The sequence below is a fragment of the Pongo abelii genome, chromosome 11, assembly GCF_028885655.2.
Source record: "Pongo abelii isolate AG06213 chromosome 11, NHGRI_mPonAbe1-v2.0_pri, whole genome shotgun sequence".
NCBI lineage: Eukaryota > Metazoa > Chordata > Mammalia > Primates > Hominidae > Pongo > Pongo abelii.
This window is the reverse complement of record NC_071996.2, coordinates 17,812,355-17,835,068: the sequence shown is the minus strand read 5'-3', so window position 1 is coordinate 17,835,068 and position 22,714 is coordinate 17,812,355. Positions and strand designations below refer to the sequence as shown.

Below are 22,714 nucleotides of genomic sequence, written 5' to 3'. Positions count from 1 at the left end.
TGCTTTTCTTTTTGCGTGAATGATCACTTGCTGAATTCATCAAGCAAGCTCTTTAACATTTACCTTCCTTTATTATGCTGGAGCATTTTTAATGTAGGAGGCTTTTGTGGCTTCTCACTATGACTGCTTTGTTTGTTCAAAACTTATACAGGTTAGTATCCTTTATCTGAAATGCTTGGGTCAGAAGTGTGTTGGGTTTCAACCGTTTTCAGATTTTGGAATATTTGCTTCTATGTAATGAGGTATCTTGGGAATGGGACCCATGTCTAAACACAAAATTCACTTATGTTTCATACACACTTAGCCACATACACATAACCTGAAGGTAATCTTATACAATATTTTAAATAATTTTATGCATGAAACAAAGTTTTCAATGTGTTTTGACTGTGACCCATCACATGAGGTAAGATGTATGGAATTTTCCACTTGTGGCACATGTCAGCACTCAAAACATTTTGGATTTTGGAGAATTTCAGATTTTGGATTTTCAGAGTAGGTGTGTTCAATCTGTATATATGGGTCAGATTCAGTTGTCTCCTTTAATCCTTGGCTGAAGGAAGCACTAAAGACTTTGGGGCCTCAATCTCCCATATGCAGTGACATTCTCAAAGCCATTGACTCAGCTTCTCACCTGGGTTTCCTTCCAGTGAGCCACAGATAGAAGTCACAGATGATGGCAGGGGCCTGGTGGCTGATGGCATTGCAGTACTGGGTTGTGAAGTTGCTGGTGGTGAAATCAGCATATGGCCTCCTCAAAGTTCTCTCAAATGGAATTGGAATTTCAAAGGTTGCCAAGACCTGGAATCCTGGGGGAAAAAAGCGAGTAAGTGCTGGAGGAGAACAGGAGAATATAAGCCCATCATAGTGGAAGGTATTTATAATGGGTCACAACAATAAAGATGAAGGATTTGCTGTGTAGAGTCAAGAATCAATTTCTGAGAACGTAAAGATTTTTATGCTAGGCAGGTGGTTATCTGCAAAATGAAACAATGTGAATGGGTTAAGAATTGGACCCTTTATTTGAAACGTCTACTCTAAAACAAATTCTTGGGGAAACACATGTAGTCAATAAAAGGGGGTACTGTTCAGAAAAACATAAATCCACATTTAATTCTAAGGTTATCTAGTCTATTATGAAAGTTCCAAGACAGAGGCTAGAAACTTTATTTCCCTGGCTGGACCATTCCTGTCAGAACCATTTAGAAAGTTTCTTAACATTTTATTTGAATCTTTATTAAAAGTTTAATTAAAAAATTCTAAAGGCAAGATTTTCTTGTGTTAGCTTACTTTAAATATTTATCTGGGAATATGTCGGACTCAACTGTCCACTCTGGTATCCAGGGTTTTATTCATAACAGTGTTTTTCTTTTTATATTAGTGCTTAGATTAAGCTTAATTAAGAACTTTTTACATACATTTGTGAATTCAGTGGTTCTTTTGAAAAGATACTCATTTGAATTCAATTTTATTTAAGGTATGTAGGTTTTGCAAAGCATATGCCTAACCTCATTATTCAATTATGATGTCAGTTATTATAGGAATATGATTATTGCCCTACTTAAAAAAACGCCAGCTACAAATCTATCTGAAAAATATAACTCCTCTTCAGAGAAGATTCTCAAGAATCATCTGGTCCATACGGATTTATACTTTTAAAAGATGGTGGTAAATAAAAAAGTTATGTACAGGTTGATAGCATAAGAGATGCTGATCTCAACACTCACTTTCTGATCTATATATCCATGTACTTGTTCAACATTTCCACCTGGAGGTGTAATAGACATTCACATTTAGCAGCTCTAAAATGGGCCTCCTGATACACCGACTGCTAACCACCCCCTTCCCAATACATACACAAACTTGCTATTTCACCAGTCTTCTACCTCTAACCAAATGCTAATTCAATTTGTTTAGTAGTTCAGCCAAAAACTTTGGGGTTATCCTTGATTCTTCTCTTTCTTTAACAACCCACACACAATTGAACAAAATCTATCAGCTCTCTGTTTGAAAAATACCCAGAATCATAATTTGCACCTGCTATCTCTCTGATCCAAACCACTACTGTAGCCTGCAATGTTGCAATACTGTCCTAAGTGGTCTCTGCCACTACCCCTGTACCCCTAGTCGGACCTCCATGTAGCAGCCAGAGTGATTCTTGTAAAAGGTAACTCACAGTATATTACGGGAACTTCCCCATTCAGGGCCCTTCAATGGACTCTCTTCTCATTTAGAGGCAAAGCCACGGTCTGCAAGGCCTTGCACTCTCTGCATCCTCACTCTCTCTCTCCACCACTCCGACTTCATCTCTTACCGCTCTCCCTCTCAGTGCTTCTGCTGCAGCCATACTGGCCTCCTTGCTGTCCTTGAATATGATTAAAGAACTTCAGCACTTACTGTTTCTTCAACCTGGAGTATTTCATCCACGTGTCCCTCTGATTTGCCCTCTCACTTCTTTCAGGTCTCTACTAAGATGACACCTTCTCAGAGAGACTTTCTTTGGCCATCACATATCAAATAGCAGCCTTCCCACAATACTATTCACTTCTTTAATCTGTTTTATTTTTCTGCAATCACTCAACCATATCTGATGTATATTTCTCCTTTCTAAGATTTAAGTACCATAACAAAATTTTGTCTGTTTTGTTTGAACCTATACAGTACCTTGAAAAGTGGCTGACAGGTAATCAGTGCCTAATAAACATTTTTTGACTAAACAAATCCATAAATATCTCAGCAACATACACTTACTTTCCTTTTCCTAAATCTATATCAGTCCTTCCTTTAGTCATTTCAAATATATTTATTTAGCATTTAACACTTGCCAGGCACTGTGGTAGATGCTGAGGTAAAAAAATTACATAGGATATATTCTTTGTCTTTAAAGAACTGGCGATCTGGTGGGAGATGTGGACAATTCATGATTACAATATTTTGCCTGAGTATTCTGCTAGAGGCCAGTACAATACGCTCTGGAGGAATATAAAAGCAGCATCTAGCTCTGTCTGGGTGCCAGGAAGGGGAGAGATGGGGCTGGGTTAGGAAAGGCTTTCTGAGAAAGCTGTCCATATGGTAATAGCAAGCATTTACTAAAATGTTCACTGTTCTAGCCACTGTACTAAGCACTTTATCTCACTACATTCTCCCAAGAGCTCCCTAGAATAGAATAATTATTATTCTCATTGACAGATAAAAAAATTGATCTACAGGGAGAAACTGAGAGACTTTTTCAAACCGATGCAACTAATAAGTAGTGGAGTCTACTGAATGGTGGGATGCATACCAGCATATAACATCTATGTGAGCATGGATTTCTGTTTAGTGATATGTCCTCAGCACCAAGAATAATGCCTATTTAATGAATACAGGAGTGAGTGAATGAGCTACGATTTGAATCCAAGTCTATTAGATCTCAAAGCCCAAGACTTTTAACCATTAAGCTACTGTCTTTCTAATGTGAGGGACAAGGAGAAACTCATGCACATGAAATGTAATTTGGCAATTGAAAACTGCACTCTACATCCTCATAGGTCAAAGAAGAAATTCAAATGAAAAATGTTTAAGGATTAGAGAATAATGATAACATAAACATTATACAACAAAATGTGTGGGATACAGCCAAAGTGGCATTTGAGGGAAATATAAAGCCATAGATGATGTATTAGACAAGCCAAATATTCGTGGGCTATATTTCTAAGTTAAACAGAAGAAAAACGTAATCAAAGAAAACAGGAGGAAGGGGAAAGAAGAGATAAGGCAATACATCTATGCAATAGAAAACAAAGCAGCATAATAAAGAGTCAATAGGCTGGGTGCGGTGGCTCATGCCTGTAATCCTAGCACTTTTGGAGGCCAAGGTGGGTGGATCACCTGAGGTCGGGAGTTCAAGACCAGTCTGACCAACATGGAGAAACCCCGTCTCTACTAAAAATACAAAATTAGCCAGGTGTGGTGGCGCATGTCTATAATCCCAGCTACTCTACTCAGGAGGCTGAGGCAGGAGAACTGCTTCAATCCGGGAGGCAGAGGTTGTGGTGAGCCAAGAAAATGCCATTGTACTCTAGCCTGGGCAACAAGAGCGAGACTCCATCTCAAAAAAAAAAGAAAGAACAAAGAAAAAAATCAATAAAGCCCAAAGAAGTTGGTTCTTTGAAAAAAAGAAATAAAATAAGCCCTTTGGAGACTAGCTGAGAAGAAAAGAGAAGACACACAAATATTATGAATTAAAAAAGAAACATAATTACAGATACAGTTTAGGACAAAAATATTAATATAAAAAATGAATGTAAATACATTTTAAAACACAAAATCTTAGAAAAAGAGACAAATATAATTTACTAAAACTGATTCCAGCAGAAAATGAAGCCTGCAAAATTCTTTAACTATTAAAGACACTGAAGCAATAAAAAAATTCTCACAAAAAATTATAAATCCAGATAATTTAAAGGTGCTTTTCCCAAGTTTTCAAGGAATAGATTATTCCACTATTACACAAGCACTTTCAGAGAATAGAAAAAACAAGGGCATTATATGATTAGCAAACTGAATTAAGCGAAATATAAAAAAAGATAACATGGCACGACCAAGTTGGGTTTATCCTAAAAATGGCAGGCGAGTTTAATATTTGAAGTCTTCTGCTTAAAATTAGCAGCAAGACAACAATACCTACTATTGCCATTTTTATTCACCATTAGAGTGGAAGTTCAACAAGAAGGCTGGGCGCAGTGGCTCACACCTGTAATCCCAGCACTTTGAGAGGCCAAGGCAAGCGGATCATGAGATCAGGAGATCGAGACCATCCTGGCTAACACGGTGAAACCCTGTCTCTATTAAAAATACAAAAATTAGCCAGGCATGGTGGCGGGCACCTGTAGTCCCAGCTACTCGGGAGGCTGAGGCAGGAGAATGGCATGAACCCGGGAGGCAGAGCTTGCAGTGAGCTGAGATGGTGCCATTAACAAGAAAAATAAAGACCTAAAGCTTGAAAAAATGGGGGTAATACTGGCATTTTTGCAGATTAACTGTCTACATAGGAAATCATGAGGAAATTTTATACAATTTCTAGCAATAATAAGTTTAGCAAGATAGCTGAATATAAGGTCAATATACAAAAATCAATTGCATTTGACATCATCCACAAACAATTAGAAAATATATTTTTACAAAAGACATTTAAATTAGTAAAAAAAAAAAAAAAAAACTATCAATTACCTGGGCCCTAGGTATAAATCTGATAAAAGATGCTTAAGACCTATATGCAGGAGATTAAAAACTCTTCTTAAGGGACACTAAAGGAGACAATTCTATGGAGAGATGGCCCATGTTCACCACCCAGCTGTCTACCACTCCTTGTAATATCACCTGAGACTATATAAGCTCAACCTCCTGTTAACATGGCTACTGCTCCCAGTAGGCAGCATTTTTATCCCTCCTAAGAGTCCCCGATAGGAAACGCAAATGAGTTTAATTTGAGTGCAACATCAAATTAATAGTAATACCTTCCAGAAATGCTGTGTTAGAAGGGAATCTAGAACAGAGCCTTGGCACAGGGATAACCAATGTCTTATCAGCCCATAGTGTTTGCTATAGGTGTGAGAGAGGTAGAGGAAACATGCATGCCAGGTATTTTTCATTCCTGGAAAAGCATTTTCCAATTCAATGCCACAATATATAAATGAGCCACAGTGTCTAGCTGCCCTGCAATAGAACTTTCAGTGTGGTGCCATGGCTTACCATTGGAATATGAAGAGCTAGTGGTACCTATATAACAGGGATAGAAGGGGTGCGTTAGTTAGTAGGTACTAAGATATCCTACAGAATAGCAAAACTCCCTACTTTTATCTTCTACCATCATTAGATGTTTAAGTTGTACTCAAATTGATTTCCATGGTTTTTGTACATTGACCAGATTAAATCCCTTACATTCAGACAAATTAATCATTTGTATAGTACAGGGTTTCTCAAAGAGCATTTCCCCAAGCATCAAGAATCATCCAGATGCTTATTAAAAATATAGTTTCCTCAGCATCACCCAAGACCTTGGTCCCAGGGTCCAAGGAATCTGGGTGTTGTTTTTATTCTCCCATAGTGATTCCTATTCACTTTTACAAATCACTAGTAGAGTAGTTAATGCACACCCAAGAGAAACAAGTTGCATAAATTAGTGATCAGTATTACACACTCAATAAGGAAGGAATAACATCATCCGACTTTTCTAAATCTCATTGGTCATTGATCACATCGCATTCTCAGTGACACATCAAGAAGGGAAGGGGTGTGTATAGGACCCACTGCCCCAGTAGGGAGGAGTATTTCAGTATTTTATCACTGAGATTCTTTATAACTGCCAACTTTTGCTTTATTTCATCATTGTTTTTTAAAATCTCTATAGCCAATGGACCCCCTACTGCTTACAATCATGTATGTGTTCCCAGTGACTCCTTTCCTTGGTAACCACAGTACATTCTAGTTAACTACCACGCATTTACAATTTCTCCTTGTTTTGTCTGTTTGCTTACTTTTTGTCTTTCTCCCCATGTAGGCTCTGAGCTCCATGCCACACTTTGTCTATTTTTTCTCTGTGTCAGACACTAGTAATTATGCAGTTACATGGCTAAAGTACTTACCCATTTTGCCCCGGTTGCAGGGATTGAGGTTACCAGACGTACAGTGGTAGACTAACATTTACTTAGGTCTGGAAAATGAAATAAAAATTAAATAAATACAACAGAATGGAAAACTAATGAAAGAAAAATAAGGGAAAATAATATTTAGACAGAGTGGTTTCAATAATTCATCTGATTAAGGCAACCTATGCAAGAAGGCTTCCATATTTTTTTCTTTCTTTGGGTTAATAAGCAAAATGGAAGAAGACTAGCAAAAGAGTGTGTGTGGGGGGGGATGCCTGTGTGTGTGAAAGAGATGTTAAATAGGAGTGACATATTATGAAGCACATATGTGTGAGTTCACATAAGAAAAATTTAATTCTGTTTACCACTTACTAACACAGCCAAATGTAAGAACAACCTGTTTTTTTTTTTCTTTGTACCAGGAAACTTCCCCACACATAGTGATTGAACACTTTTGGCATTAACCAGAGTTCAATTAAAAAAAATTCTCTCATTTCATCCACTTCTATCTCCTTTGCCCTAAAAAAGAAAGCTGAATGTTAAACTACTGAATAGAAAGAAAAGCCTTTTTGTTATCAAGAATTTTATGGTTAAGTGATTTAAATGTTTTATTACTTTGTGAGTAGCCAAATACTAAACTGTATTTTGAAAACAACTGAATGTATATATGATGGCATATTAGGAACTCTATAAAATACTGAAAAAAACACTCTCTCACATTTGGGGTCTTGTACAATGAAATACCTATATTTGGAAAATGTGCCTAATACATTACCCCTCCCCCTCATGAAATCTTTCAAAGCCCACTTGAGCACCCACACCTGTGAACTGCAGTGCACAATCCTACAGCTAGTGGGAGACTGACGGCTGTATCACCTGGAATTGGAATTAAGTCTCCCACAGCCATTGGAGTAGCTTTTATGGCCAGAAGAAACCCTTTCCCAGCCTGGACAGGAAAAAGAACATAAAATGTGAAACCAGGTCTTAAGTAACAGCTGGGGCTAAAGTATGTATCATCAAACTGATTATACTAGTGCAGTAAGTGAAAACAGCTAACATCGATCCACTGCTTACCAGGTTCCTACACTAAGTCTGACTTCGTCAGCCTATCCTAGCTTCCCAGCCAAGTGCATCTTCAGCATTTTCTTGAACTACTCGTGTTCCTCACATTCCTTTAGGGAATAAAATTCCTCATATTTGTGAGACATTAATAAACTTAGTTAATTACCAAACACCAAGAATAAACCTTCACATTTTAAAAATTAATTCATAAGACACAAATTTCCCATTAATGTTTGTTTTCCATTTCCTTAATGATTTTGTTTCCTGCTAGGGCTTATTAACCTACAAGCAATAGTAGGCATTAAAAGTTTAAGAAATTTTTATTTGAAAAAAATTAATTGGTGAAATTCCGCAATTAATGACAAAAACTTTCTTGGCTTAGAAAAATGGCCTTATTATTTACTTTTTCTTCAGAATCTCATTTCACCTCACAGATCACTGATGTTATATAGATACAAGAGTTTGGAATTATTTATGTTAATAATTTGTTGAATTTATGAAATTGATTCTTTCTGCTTTGCATGTTTCCCACTTTAATTTGAAATGATTAGCACTTTCTTATGTTACTCAATTCTCTTTTCTTATAACTAGCTCCCCTTCTTTTGGACATAAGAAACCAATTTAGAACATTTTTTAAAATGTAAATAAATGTGCAGCTTTACATATAATGAAAACCGCTTTGGGATCACGTTAAAATAATGGTGTTCTAAGTCACCAAACGTTCACTCCAACTGAACTTTTTTAGGAGAAAGAGTTGAAGGCAGGTGGGAAACAGAAAGAAAGGGGCTGCTAAAAAAATCCGAAATTCGAAGGAAGGTCTTTGTCAACTATCATAAATTCATTGTCTCATATTTGTATTTTAATTCATGTTGAACCTAGCTCTGGCAGGAAAAGAGACGGAGTCTGAAGGGCAGTGTGAATCCCTAATAAGATTTAAACTCATTTAGATCACTGATGTCCTATTCATTGTACAAAAGAGTAAAGTGGGGTTTAGGCTCTAAATGATGCCTCAGTGTGAGCCGTGAACCCCACAGCTCTGCCAGATCAATCTGGACTTTAGGGAGATGCGCACTGAGGGCTGCTTCTCTAGAGGAGCCACGTTTCTCCTTGTAAGACATTATTGAAAAGGCGTTGCCAGCACATGTATACCTATGTAACAAACCTACACGTTGTGCACGTGTACCCTAGAACTTAAACTATAATAATAAAAAAGAAAAGGCCTTGCTTATATTCACTGATGTTTGTATTGAAACCTTTGCTCCAATACTGGTAGTTCTCTTTCTTGTATTCACTAAGAATTATTGATGTATACCTGCTTTCCATACACACACATAAACTCTTGTATGTGTTTTATAATAACGAATTTAATAATCTTTGAAGATATTTTTACTGCATCCTCAATTCACTGCCCTAATTCATGCAATTATAAACTGCAGAAAGGAGGAAATACCCCCCATCTTGCGATAAGTAAAGCAAAATCCTTGGCAGAACCATGCCCGCCTGCCCGCGCCCCGACCAGCCCTCCCGGGCAGCCACTCACCGGTGTCCGTCTTCCCAGCTCCCCGCCATGTCGCCAAGTGAATCCATCCTGCCGTCCGTCTCCACTTTCGCCAGCCCGTACCTCAAGCGCCGCCTGCAGGAACGCTGACCCCGTGCGGAGCCCGAGACCAGGGGAACCCACGACTACCTCAACAGCGTGCGGGACTCCATTCGGTCCACAGGGCTGGATGGCCTGGGGCCAAGGCCACCCCGAAGCCCCAGGCGACCCCTCCTTCTGCGTCCTATTACCCGAACACTACACCCCGCTGCCCTACGGCGCCCCGGAGCTGGACCTGCTGCCAGATGGCCCGCGCTGCTCAGCTGGTTTCTTTTCTTTTTTTTTTTTTTTGGAGATGGAGTCTTCCTGTGTCACCCAGGCTGGAGTGCAGTGGCGCGATCTCGGCTCACTGCAAGCTCCCTCTCCTGGGTTCACGCCATTCTCCTGCCTCAGCCTCCAGAGTAGCTGGGACTACAAGCGCCCGCCACCGCGCCCGGCTAATTGTTTTCTGTATTTTTAGTAGAGACGGGGTTTCGCCTGTTAGCCAGGATAGTCTGGATCTCCTGACCCCGTGATCCGCCCGCCTTGGTCTCCCAAAGTGCTGGGACTACAGGCGCCCGCCACCACGCCCGGCTACCTTTTTTTTTTTTTTTTTCGTATGTTTAGTAGAGACGGGGTTTCACCGTGTTGGCCAGGATGGTCTGGATCTCCTGACCCCGTGATCCGCCCGCCTTGGTCTCCCAAAGTGCTGGGATTACAGGCGTGAGCCACCGCGCCCGGCCTGCTCAACCGCTTTCTACTGGCGCTGCCCAGCCGCCTGGTCAAAGCCCAGCCCCCTGAAGCGGATGGCCACGGCTACAGCTGCGCACCCAGGTTCACGCATCGACCGCGCGGCCCAAACACTAGGGCGCCCCCGGCCTGCGGCTTCATGCATGCGAGGTCCCGGGTCCCCCCCCACAGCGCCCCCGACACCCGCCCCTCAGCCCCTAGGGCCCGGCGCGCCTCCTTCCCGCTGCCCTTCGGTGGCCCTGGCTGGGGACACCCAGCCCCGCCTTCACGAGGCGCCCCCCTCCCCAGCCCCGCCCCTCCACGCCCCCGTCTTTAGTCTCTTCAGCAGTGGCCGCCGCCGCCACAACCCTGGGCCTGGCACCCCCAGTCGCTCGCGGTCTCCTTGTGGTGGCGCCGGCGTCCCGGCTGGAGCTGCTGGAGGCCAAGCCCAAGCGTGGCAGCCGCTCCTGGCCTGGGAACCGCAATACCAGGCATACTTATGCGGCTACCACAAGACCTACAGCAAGAATTCCCACCTGAAGGCACGTCTGTGCAGCACACAAGTGACAAGCCCGACCACTGCCGCTGGGATGGATGCAGCTGGAAGCTGCTCACTCAGACAAGCTAACGCTCCACCACCGCAAGCACAGGGGCCACTGGCCATTTCAGGGCCATTGGTGCCACCGCGCCTTCTCGCGCTCTGCCCACCTTGCCCTGCCCAGGAAGCGGCACATGCAGCCCAGACGCCTCCGCCCACCTGCGCAGGACCCCCTCCCAAACTGTGACTGGTTTTTATTGCACCCAGAGAACCGGGCAGGGCACAGTGTGGCTACATAGGGTCTACCTCGACGAGGAAGACGACGCCACCGCCCCAGCCCCCATCTGTGACTGAAGACCAGGTGGGAAAAGACCACTATCCGCCTTGACGAGTTCTGTTTTTCAAAATGGTGCAATAATTAAGTGGCATCTTCCCTCCCACCGGGTCATAAGGCCTGATGTCCTTTGAGAAATAAGGGCCTTAATTTGTACTCTCTGTGACATTTTTTATAATATTGTACATAATAACTGTGACAAATATTGTATTACTGTACATCGAGTGGCAGGGCTACTTGCTTCATTTTCATAAGACTTTTGCTTTTTATTTTTAATTTTTAAAAAAGTTTTTTTAAAATAAAAGAAAAATCCTTACTTCTCAAAGACTTTTCAAAATAGAACTCTTAAATAGTAATGGATAGCACTTTACCTGTTTTCCTGATTAAAAATTCTAAAACAATAAAAATAATTTCATCCTGCCTCCATATTATAACCAGAATAATTGAAATAATATGCTTCAATTGATAGTAAAGTAGCACTTATGTTTTTGGATCAATGAAGCTAAGCCAGCACTAAGAATTTTGTTACTATTCCTCCACTACGTTACAGTTATTTCTTCATCCCTATACATACCGCAACAATGAGTCGGCCACATCCATTTAGATTGTCAACCCAACCCTAAAAGAAAGAAAATTTCAATTGGTTACACATTTCAGAAAATTGTTGTATCTTTGGAACATCTGCCGTCTAATCTTAATAAATTTCAAACAAGGGCACTGAGACTCCAGCCGATAGAACTATCTAATTCAGTATCATTAAGATCCCAAAGATCGATGGCAAAGCATTGGCTATTTTCTGCACTTTGTGCAAGAATTAAAATTTGGCCAGGATTGTTGTTCGTAGCAGGAGTCATGAATGGTTTTGTGGCGTTTTATGACATATTAAGGGCTACAATGGACCTTGTCCTTATATCATGATCTGCTAAGCAATTCACCAACCATACTTCTCCACCTCATTCCTGACTTTAGCCTCCTTAGGAGAACATTGAAAACATGATTGGTAGTAATATGTGTTGACTTGCTTAAAGATGTTACAGGAAAGATTATGCTTGGGTAGTTAGAGGGAAATGTCTTTTTGAGTTTGTTTCCTAAGCCCTAAGCCGTCTCTTTACCTTACAGGATAAAAGTCGAAATTTGTATAATGGGAGACCAGAGATATGGGAGGAGAAGATGAAGGGACTAATATTCATTGAGCCTTTTAGTAGGGACCTGCCTTTTACTAGAGACTGAGCACTCCTCCTACATTGTCTCATTAAACCAACTCTCCAAAGTAGTATCTGTCATGTTCTATGGAAAGAACAACTCAAAAATGTTGCATTGCCAGTAAGTGGTGGAGCTGGAATTTATCTGCCCCCAAAGCTTCACGGACTTGCTTTGAAGAAGATGGTATAATTCAAAGTACTTTCAAAAGGACATAGCAGTATACGGAGGTTAAAAAAAAATTAGTACTCCCAAACTGAGATCCTTCTGTGAGCTTTGTAACCCTGGCAGTTAGTTGCAATACTACCAATTTGGCCGTCAAGAACATTCTAGTATGTTTAAGCTATAGTGGGAAAGCCAAGATATGAAAACATCACCCATGGGAATTTTGAGACTAGAGTAGTTAGAAGCTAATTTAAGATCTCCATCCAACTCTAAGACAGGGTAACTGCCAGAAGAGCCGCATGATCCCAAAGTGGAATTTTGCCCTAGTATAATGGGTTAATATTTGATTGGCTGCACTTGGCTATAAATCCTGAGGAGAAGAAGAAGAAAGACATCAGAAAATAATTGGGCTAGAAGAACCTTAGTTTGAAAGCAAAACACAGAATCCAGGTAAGTGGGCTTACCGGGAAAAGCTCGTGCCACGTTGCTCCGCACAATGGAGGGCCTTAGGATGGCAATGGTTAGGTTCCTGCTCTCCTGCTGCACCACCATTTCTCCTAAGGCCTTGCTATAGGTGTAAGTATTGGGACAATCTCTAATCCGCTTGGGAGTGATCTCGTCAATAACAGCGTTGTCTGTACATAAAAGGTAGTCAGAGTAAAAAGAATTCTAGCAGCATGTGTTAGACAATAGACCAAAAGGAAAATGTGAGACACAGTCAAACAAAACTTCCACCTTTTAGCCTTGGTTCTGGAATTCAGAACAGTCACATGATACCAAGTTTGAGTGTGTACCTCTCCAAAGCATGCATGAGCTCTTTTCTCTTCACTGCTAAGCCCAATCTTACAGTCAAATCCTATGCCCTCCCATCCAGACAGGTAGGTAGGTAGACGGATAGAATCAATAGCAACACCACTTTATTACTACTACTAGTGTAGGGCTATTAGTACTACTTTAGCGCTACTATTACTTTATCAGTACTGATTACTACTTTATCTGTAGTAGTACTAATTTGAGGTAATTACATACAACCTCTTTACTTCCTTTCCAACAAGCTCGTAAGTACATTCATTGCACATATTTTTGAGTCCCAGTCATTCTCCCAGTAGTGTGCTGGGTGCTATGTTCAGGGAGTTTGAGGCTCTCATCCAAGGTGTTTCAGTGGCAGCCCTGTTCACTGTTGTCCTATAGAAACCCAGTGCAGTGATCCTGAAGAGTTTAGCTTTACATTTTAAAAATTTCATTCAATGCAAATCAAACCAAAGTGATTACTTTTGGCAGACTGACAATCTGTTTTACCAAATCTATGTAATGCATTTTGAAGGTCTGTTTAGAGTCTATGATAACAAATTGCTAATTATTTTCAGAGATTTTTCAACAAATTCTGAAGTCTGTCAAGTGTGGTGATTATAGTACTCTGAAATAGCTTCAAAATCATGAATATTGAATACTCCTACTTATAAGATGACATGTATCATGAATAACTGAGTTACCATAGCATCAGCCTAACCTTTCTTAAAAATATGTCAGAACTGGCCAGGCACAGTGGCTCACGCCTGTAATCCCAGCACTTTGGGAGGCTGTGGCGGGCAGATCACGAGGTCAGGAGATTGAGACCATCCTGGCCAACATGGTGAAAACCCGTCTCTACTAAAAATACAAAAATTAGCTGGGCATGGTGGCGTGCACCTGTAATCCCAGCTATTCAGGAGGGGGAGGCAGGAGAATCAAACCAGGGAGCAGAGGTTGCAGTAAGCTGAGATCTTGCCACTGCACTCCAGCCTGGTGACAGAGCAAGACTCCATCTCAAAGAAAAAAAAAAAAAAGTCAGAACCATTTGATAACCCCAAAATCTATCTACACCTCTCTGAGAGAGCAAAAAAATTGTCAATTAAATATGCAACATTTATTCTAGCTGACAGATCTATGTGGTTAAATTATTAATATAACATAGCTTTTTAAAAATTAAGCTGTCGGAATATGCTAGGGTGATTTTTCTGATCCATGTGGTACATTTATTTCTATTTTATACAACAGAACATAACTATACTATTTTGATTGTAGAAAATCTTCACTGTTACCACCTTGCTGACATGACAAATTTTTGAACAACTAAGATGTGCATGAGGTTAAGACTTATTCAGAATAACAACTCTCAGTATTAATGCCTCATTTGATCCTGGGGTAGAACATGGGCACTGACCATTATGTTTCCATTTTTCTTCCTTTGCTTCTGAGTGCTGAGTGTGTTCTGGATACTCAAATGCCTTTTCATTTAAGTTGAATAGAGAAAGATTGAGGGGTTCTAGAATTAAAAACTTAAACTACATAGAAATATCAAGGATATTTTAATTATATGGTCACCTGGGGGCTGGGAAAGAGTGTAGGATGATTCATACACCTCTCAATCTTAACAGTAATCCTACCATTACCTCATTTCATTTCTGTGTCAACAGTGGATTGACTGACCTAAGACCATTTTCCCTCAACTGCAAAACTATACAGTTTATGAAAACCAGGTCTTGAGGGAATAGAGCTTAATTTCAATAAGTCTGTAAAGAAAAAATTCCTAGAAAACATCAGAGCCCAAAAATGTACTGGGATTGTATGTCACATGGCTAGTACCAGTTGCTGTCATTAATGTTGAGGCAGCCGGAAAAGATAATATTTGGAGGGATGGGGGCCTTACAAAGCTTAGTGAGTTTGCTTGTATTAGAAAATGTTGGGTTTTGTTGTTGTTCTTCTTGTTGTTTGTTGTTTTGTTGTTGTTGTTGTTGCTGTTTTGAAACGAAGTCTTACTCTTGTAGCCCAGGCTGGAGTGCAGTGGCACAATCTAGGCTCACTGTAGTCTCCACTTCCTGGGTTCAAGCAATACTCCTGCCTCAGCCTCATGAGTAGCTGGGATTTCAGGTGCCCACCACCACACCTGGCTAATTTTTGTACTTTTAGTAGAGACAGGGTTTCACCATGTTGGCCAGGCTAGTCTCAAACTCCTCACCCCAGGTAATCTGCCCGCCTTGGCCTCCCAAAGTGCTGGAATTCCAGGCATGAAAAAATTTTGGTTTTATAGATTTCTAACAACACACATGGAAGAAATTTTAATATTCTATAGATGGCTTACCTCTGCCACTCTTAGCTACACCTGTATTCCACTGTTTTATATTCTCGTTCCAATTTTAGTTGTGAAAATGGCAATAATTATATTCATTCTAAATTCTCAGGTTATTATGAGAGTAAACAAAAATATTCATAACTGCATTTAAGCTGTTTGATAAAACAAAATGAGCCAATAAACCTAAGGCACTCCTATTTTTAAATAAAACAATCGGAGAGCATCATGTATCTGTGTAGGTAATAGTTGGTTTTAAATGTCATTTCTGGCCACATGTGGTAGCTCAAGCCTGTAATCCCAGCACTTTGAGAGGCCAAGGAAGGAGAATTGCTTGAGTCCACGAGTTTGAGACCAGCCTGGGCAACATAATAAGACCCTGTCTCTACAAAAAAAGTTTTAAAAATTAGCTGGGCATGGTGGTGTGCACCTGTAGTCCCAGCTACTCAGGAGGCTGAGGCAGGAGGATTGCTTGAGCCTGGGAGTTGAAGGCTGCAGTGAGCCATAATTGTGTCACCGTACTCCAGCCCAGGTGACAGAGCGAGACCCTGTCTCAAAATGAATGAATGAATGAATGAATGAATGAATAAAACAAATAAAAATAAGTTATCATTTATAATACAGCCAGACAGACCATCTGCTAGCTCATTCAGCCGCTTCCTAGGTTCAGACAGGAGATTAGTGTAAACATGCACATGCACTGATTGTGCAAAGCCCTTCTCAGGACTTTCACTCAATTCAGGGTTGCTGCTGTTGTTTGTTCTCAACATATTTTTAAACAGTAAATAAGTTACCATGGATAAAAAACACTCTATATAAACCAAAATACATGTCTGAAATTAATCCAAATGTTCTTCAGTATACTCAAGAAGATGTTTTAACCCATGGGTCTCAAATTCTAAACTCGAATTGTTTCAGAAGAAGCATAAAGTCATTGAAAATTTCAGAAAGCAATATGTATATGTCTATGTGTGTACACACATAGACACATACACAATTTCTTCTAAAGATTACTATCAATTTTTGTTTCAAACTTATTGAATCAACATGATGATATCATTAATAGTTTCATTATTTATGTATTTATGGAATGAAAGACTAAGAAGCATACGTATTTCCCCTCCCCTGACCCTCCAATTTTCTTATTCAACAAGTTGGCAAGCCTAGTGGTTTATGAGGAAATCTGTTAGAGAGTAAGTAGTGGACACACTGTCTTCTGATAACGTTTGCTCTCTCTTTCTCCGGTCTAAATTACATAATTCACTTGATTGTTGTAGTTATCAAGTTGTATTTGTTCATGTGTCTGTCTCCCCACAGGACAGTGAGTCCAGGAGAGCAGGGATTATGATTTTTATCTCTGTGTCCAATCACTTTTCTGCCCCCAGGAGCCAGCTGCCTTATTCAGTAAATGGATGCTCTTCCACGTGGTAATCTTGATTGGCCAATTTCTGTACTATATAAGGTTTTGGGAAGCAGAGATGGACAATGATGAGACAGAGTGGGTGTACTCAAAAAAAGACAAGGTTGTAGGGAGAATGCAGGAAAGGAAGGAAGGGGGTATCTTTGTAGAGCAGGTAGCAAAACTGGAAGTTAAAGTGTCCAGTGGCAGTGGTGAAAAGTGTTGACCAACCTCGGTGTGATGAAGGTGGCGTGAAGCAGGATATTTCTGAGCCTAATACTTATGGAGAATTGGCCTCTGTATTTCCCTCCAGACTTTTATGAGGCACCCAGCCTGGCCCAAACATGAGCCACATGCTGAATGGCCTGCCAATGTGAAAAGTATTCAGTCTGGTTAAGAAACAATTTACTCATATTCTGGTTTGTATCTGAAGTCTGCTAATATCAAAGTACGCAGAATTTTCATTTTTATGTCAGCTACTTAGATGTCATTTTGAAGCTGTGCCCTGATTAAATTAAAAGCACAGGCCGGGCACAATGGCTTACGCCTGTAATCCCAACACTTTAGCCGAGGTCAGGAGTCGGAGAACAGCCTGGCCAACATGGCGAAATCCCATCTCTACTAAAAATATAAAAATTAGCCAGGCACGGTTGTGGGCGCCTGTAATCCAGCTACTCGGGAGGCTGAGGCAGGACAATCGCTGGAACCCAGGAGGCAGAGCTTGCAGTCAGCTGAGATCATGCATTGCACTCCAGCCTGGGCAACAAGAGCAAGACTCAATCTCAAACAAACAGGCAGAGCTTGCAGTGAGCTGAGATCATGCATTGCACTCCAGCCTGGGCAACAAGAGCAAGACTCAATCTCAAACAAACGAACAAAAAGCACAAGTGCTGGAGTCAGCTTTCACCATTCCCCTAGAACAGATCATCTTTTTCAGTGTTAACAACGTGTTCTATAGCAGGAAGGCAAGACTACCGTCCAAGATCTGACCTCCTTTCATATCTCCCGGAGGGCTGTGATGAGGGCCACTGCTGCTGGCTGTGGGGGTCTCCATTTCCCTGCCTCTCACCTCTGCACCCTCAGGGCACATGCCACCTTTCCTTTTTTACATGGCAGACTAGCTGCGTCTTCTGGTGGCCACGTAGCTTCAGAAGTCTGGTTTTTAGTAGGTACAGATCTACTAGGAACTTTTATTCAATTAAAGCTTCTAGGAACTGAAAGATAGCAGGAGACAAAGAGAGCAGGAGAAAGAGGAAGCATGGAGTATTAGAAGATAAATGATCCTCATTTCAAATGAAGACTGCTTAATGAAAAATCTCCTTAAGGCACTATTTCCCCAACTTCCCTGGTCATCAGTGTGAATTACACAGGGCCCCTGGGAAAAATCCAGGCTCCTGGGTGCCATTTTAGAACCACTAAATACATCTGCAGAGGTTAAGAGTCTGGATAATCTGTATTTTCAATATGTCCTGGAAATTCCAACTGTCAGGTAAATTAGGGAATCACTAATTTAAAAGAAGTCCACTCCATCAACTTAAGTCGTTAAGATTTGAATATATCAGGATTAGCTCTCAAAAACACATTGCTTCTTGGAGTAAACATTTCAACAGAATTGAATTTTAAAATTATTAAATCCCCTAATGCTATCCCTCCCCAACTCCCCTAGCCCCCCACCCACTGACAGGTTCCAGTATGTGATGTTCCCCTCCCTGTGTCCATTTGTTCTCATTGTTCAACTCCCACTTATGAGTGAGAACATGCGGTGTTTGGTTTTCTGTTTCTGTGTTCATTTGCTGAGAATGATGGCTTGCAGCTTCATCTATGTTCTTGCAAAGGACATGAACTCATCCTTTTTTATGGCCGCAGAGTATTCCATGGTGTATATTTCTACATTTTCTTTATCCAGTCTATCACTGATGGGGATTTGGGTTGGTTTCAAGTCTTTGCTATTGGGAACAGTGCTGCAATAAACATATGTGTGCATGTGTCTTTACAGCAGAATGATTTATAATCCTTTGGGTATATACCCAGTAATGGGATTGCTGGGTCAAATGTACTTCTGGTTCTGGATCCTTGAGGAATCACTACACTGTCTTCCACAATGGTTGAACTAATTTACACTCCCACCAACAGTGTAAAAGCATTCCTATTTCTCCACATCCTAATGTAGCACCAAATGTAGATGAGCACCTAATGTAGATGAGAGGTTGATGGGTGCAGCAAACTACCATGTCATGTGTATACCTATGTAACAAACCTGCACGTTCTCCACATTTATCCCAGAACTTAAAGTATAATAATAATAAAAAAAGATTGAAAATTTAAAATTTTAATACAAAATTAGGCCTTAGTTATTTGCAAAATACACTGTATTTTCAATGTGAAAAACAAAGGGCTATTGTATGTATTATCAATAAAGTTATACAGTTTCTCATAAAAATAACATTAAAAATGGAAAATTCTAAAAGAAAAATAATTAAATTTCTTTTAGGAGAATTTAAAAATGTATCTGTCAATTTTAACGTGAAAATTCTCTTACATTTATACATCCCACATTCTAATAAGGACTAATTTTTACAAGCAGTAAAGAAATATGTGTATGCGTGTCTGTATACTTATAGGTATATATCTGTTCCTGTGAAAACACTCTTTTAGAGTCAGAAAATCTGTTGGGTCCCAGTTCTTACTAATAATATATGATCTCACTAAAGATACTTAAATTCAATAAACTCAATCAACTTTACTTTACTCTTAATGAGGTAAGAATGAGAACACAGGTGCCAGCCATGAGCTAGGGTTCCTCTGGCACAGACTTCAGAGATCCTACCTTTAACATCCTCCTTTCATTCATTTGAGCCTGATAAGAAAGGAGTCTCTTGGGAGAGGAGCAAGCCTACACCTTGGGGCCAGACAGCCCACGGTCAAAGTTGAACTCCACCACTGTTCAGCTGTGTGACTCTGGGCAAGTGACTTTTCCTCTCTGATCCTCATGATCCTTTTTAGTAAAAACAGCACAATGACAGGTCTATGAAGATTGGAGGAGCTGAAAGAAAAATGTGTGTCTTAGTTTAAGTTTCCTGGAAGTATATCCTGAAGCAAAGATTCAAGCATAAAAATTTTATCTGGAGATGACTCCAGGACAGTAATTCTACTGCCAGTTCTTCCTTAGGGTACTAATTGCAGGCAACACCAGTAGAGGAGTGGGGAACTGAGACAGGAATGGAATGTAGCAGTTAAAGGGACCTTCATCAAGAAAGTTTCCACTGTGGGCAGCCAGGACTCAGCCCTCCCAGGTACCTCTGAGAGACAGCATAGAACATGTGCCTCAGAGTCATCCCACCCAGAGCAAGGGAGTTGGGGTATTTATCCACCAATACACACCAGTCACTCCTCAGGGCTTCTTCCAAGGGCATGATTCCTCCAGAATGCCCTGCCTGCACTGCAAGAATGAGACCTGGAGGGTCAATGGCAAGAGCCCCGACAGCGCCTCCAGCAGTGAGCAGAACCACAGCCTGGTGTGGAGAGTTTCAGTCCCTCAGTGACACACACACACACACTCTCTTTCTCTCTCTCACACACACACACACTTTCTCTCTCTCTCACACACACACCATACTCCAACACCAACAGAGAACATACATACATACACATACATGCATAGATGACTGTTACCCACTTAGATCCTGGTGAATCCATGGGATAGAAGATAAGGTGGGAATCAGAGGGAAAAGCAAAATTAAGGGGAGTGAGGGTCTTGGGAACAAAATGAAAATATAGGCAGAAAATCAAGGGGGAAGAGTGGTCTGGACACCAAATGCCTGCTGGCTGGAACCTGCTCTACATACACTGTCAGTCATTCTCCAAGCAGCCTCGTGGGGTAGAAGGAATTCCCCTCAATTACAGATGGCAGAAATGTAGTTCAGAAAAGAAAACTGATTTTACTGCTTCTGGGTTCTGCTCCTTTTCTTGCTAGGCAATCATGGCAGAATTGACAAAAACATTTTCCCCCTTCACCAACTGGAGCAGAGCCAATGAGAGGGGCTGGGGAACAGGCCATGAGGCCCTGCACCCACCATTCAATGTCTTCAGCATTAGGACTCTTGTATCATGGGCTGGCAGCACTCCCGGTGTCTGGGTGTTTTCTGAGGTTGTAAAGGATCCAGTAGAGGCCACCGGCTCTGCTGTCATATCCTGAGGCAGCCAGGCAGGCTTGTGTCTCTTGGCTGCTTCAGCACCAGAGGATGAACAGCGCCCATACACTGAGGCTTTCGGGAGAATGGGAGGAGGGAAAGGAAGGGCAGAATGGAGTGATGTAGGGTCCATCCATCACTTCCCTGGATGGAGAGACCCCTGTTCCCACAGTAGCCCCACACCGGGACCACCGGCACTCACGAATATGCCAGCCTCCATTTATATGTCCTCGTCTGACAACTCCTTCCCATTTTCATCCTGGAGGCAAGACTCTGAAACACACGACCTCTGAGGGCACCTGTGTGTAACCTGAGACAGTCCCTGAAGACCTTTCATCCAAGCAGAATCCCTCCCTTGCCATCTCCAGACCTGCCCCACAAGCTCCCTCCCTGGTCTCCTGGCTCTTGTTCACTCCTTCCAGGCAGCCTTCTACAGTCATCTCTAAAACATAGCTGACTATCACTCCTTTATCCAGCACCTTCCATGGCTCCTCAGAGCCCTCCAGATCAAGTTCAAGTTCCTTGATCAGACACTTGATCTCAAGCTCCATTCTACCTCCTGAATTAAGATCCCGGAGAAGCCCACCTTGCTCAGCACAATGCATCAATGAAGTCCGAAGCCTTGAACGTGGACTTGGCCTTGAGGAAGTCATCAATACCCTGGCTAGAAAGGGTGCAGTGCTGCTGCAGGATGATGGTGTCTGAAGTTGTGCACCAAGTCACAGGCCCTGCAGAAGCATCGCCTCTCAGGAATGGGTAGTACAGGAAGTCCAAGCACAGGCAGATCTGCTGATGCCATTACACTATGAGGGCACTGAGCTCCAAGATGTTGGCAATATATTCACTGGCATTCCTGCAGGGTGAGGCTGGGGAGAGGAAGCAGCTCCATAACACATATGAAACTCTGGAAGCCCTTCCCAGCCAAAATCTCTGGACCACATGACACCCAGAAATGGGTGCCCTCTGAGCACACTTCTCTCTGCCTCCCACTCTGAGCTGCCTCCTGGCCCCACATGCCCCAGCCTGGGCCAGGACTTGGAGGCCAGCAGGTGTTCAGTCCATGGTGTTGACTGCTCCCTGGCACAAAGCTCTTGGGAGCTCTGTGACTCCTCCTGTGGAACCCCTGCCTCAGCCTCAGGACCTCCCTATTCCCATGGGAAGACCCCAAGGATTGCCCCACCTGCCCAGGGATCCTCCAACCCCATAGTCCTTACTTGATGCCTTATCCCTCCCAGAACATGACATATTTCTCAGAAGGCGACTTATTTCCAAGGCCATCTGCGGATGTTTGCTGGGGACTTCTTGCTGTTCTCCTTTATGATCTGTAGGGCAGGGCCAAGAGGAGAAACCAGCCCAACCTCAGAACAAACAAAGGCTCAATGCCACAAATGGCAACCACCAAACAGTCAGCAGTGCTTCTGGGAGGAAAGGAGGTTTCATTCTGCACAAAGCTCTTTGTTTGGCTTCTTTCTGAATCCAGGGAGGGGTAGGTACCAAACCCAGCTTACCTGTGGTGTCTACATTACCATCTGTGCTTAGGATGTGCAAAGGGCCCCTGCTCCCACTGCAGGGTTGACGTTCCCTCCAGCTGGAGACCTGGGCTCCTGACACCGCCTGGCCTGTTTGTCCTGCTCTGGATGAGTGTGGAAAGGCTGTACCTGGTATTTCCCTAGGTCCTTGGTTTCTACCATCTAGACATCCAGCAGGAGTGACCATGTCTAGCACCACACCTGAAAGGGGACTCCCTTGTAGAGCAGCCCAGACATCTACAGATGGAAGAGTG

The 22,714-nt window shown here is 41.9% G+C and overlaps 1 long non-coding RNA gene and 1 pseudogene across 3 annotated transcripts; one reads left to right on the top strand and one right to left on the bottom strand.

Annotated features, from left to right (window-relative positions):
* The first annotated feature begins 676 nt into the window (after window positions 1-676).
* Window positions 677-10,833, top strand: LOC129057913 (Krueppel-like factor 2; annotated as a pseudogene).
* A 247-nt stretch (window positions 10,834-11,080) lies between these two features.
* On the bottom strand, window positions 11,081-21,782 carry LOC100437238 (uncharacterized). 3 transcript variants are annotated; one of them, XR_010135946.1, is made up of 4 exons: window positions 20,123-20,791; window positions 19,569-19,784; window positions 12,698-12,868; window positions 11,081-11,487 (listed from the first exon to the last, which is right to left on the bottom strand). It is a non-coding gene; the product is annotated as an uncharacterized LOC100437238 (long non-coding RNA). The 3 variants fall into 3 exon arrangements; XR_008522691.2 differs by lacking the exon at window positions 20,123-20,791 and adding an exon at window positions 20,815-21,781 and having other exon boundaries at window positions 11,082-11,487; window positions 19,569-19,736; XR_008522688.2 differs by lacking the exon at window positions 20,123-20,791 and adding an exon at window positions 20,815-21,782 and having other exon boundaries at window positions 11,083-11,487.
* Between the last annotated feature and the right edge of the window lie 932 nt (window positions 21,783-22,714).